Source organism: Cucurbita moschata, unplaced genomic scaffold, assembly GCF_002738365.1.
Source record: "Cucurbita moschata cultivar Rifu unplaced genomic scaffold, Cmos_1.0 Cmo_Scf00005, whole genome shotgun sequence".
Lineage (NCBI taxonomy): Eukaryota > Viridiplantae > Streptophyta > Magnoliopsida > Cucurbitales > Cucurbitaceae > Cucurbita > Cucurbita moschata.
The window spans coordinates 5,066,452-5,066,802 of record NW_019268521.1 but is presented as its reverse complement, the minus strand read 5'-3'; positions in this window follow the sequence as shown (position 1 = coordinate 5,066,802).

Here is a 351-nt window from a genome sequence, read left to right as displayed (position 1 = left end):
AATTAAAAAAAAAAAAAAAAAAAAGTGAGTTAATTCATTCAAAATATCTTATAGTTTGAGTAAGCCATAGATGAAAGTAGCGTTGAAGTTCCTGAAGGACATCATTTTTGGGCTCCTAAGTTTGAAAGCTTTTTGCGTGTTGAATCACAAAAACTGATAGATAAGTGGGTCTGTGTGGTCCATTCAAAATGGTGGCTTTTGTGTCTTAGTGATGTAGTGGTCCTAATTTGGAGCGCAAAGGGGGGAAACATATGTGTGGAAGACATAGGAAGAAGATGAATGGATGTGGGCTATAAAGACAAACTCATCAAACACACAACAAATCAACACTACTGTTCATTGCAGAAAACC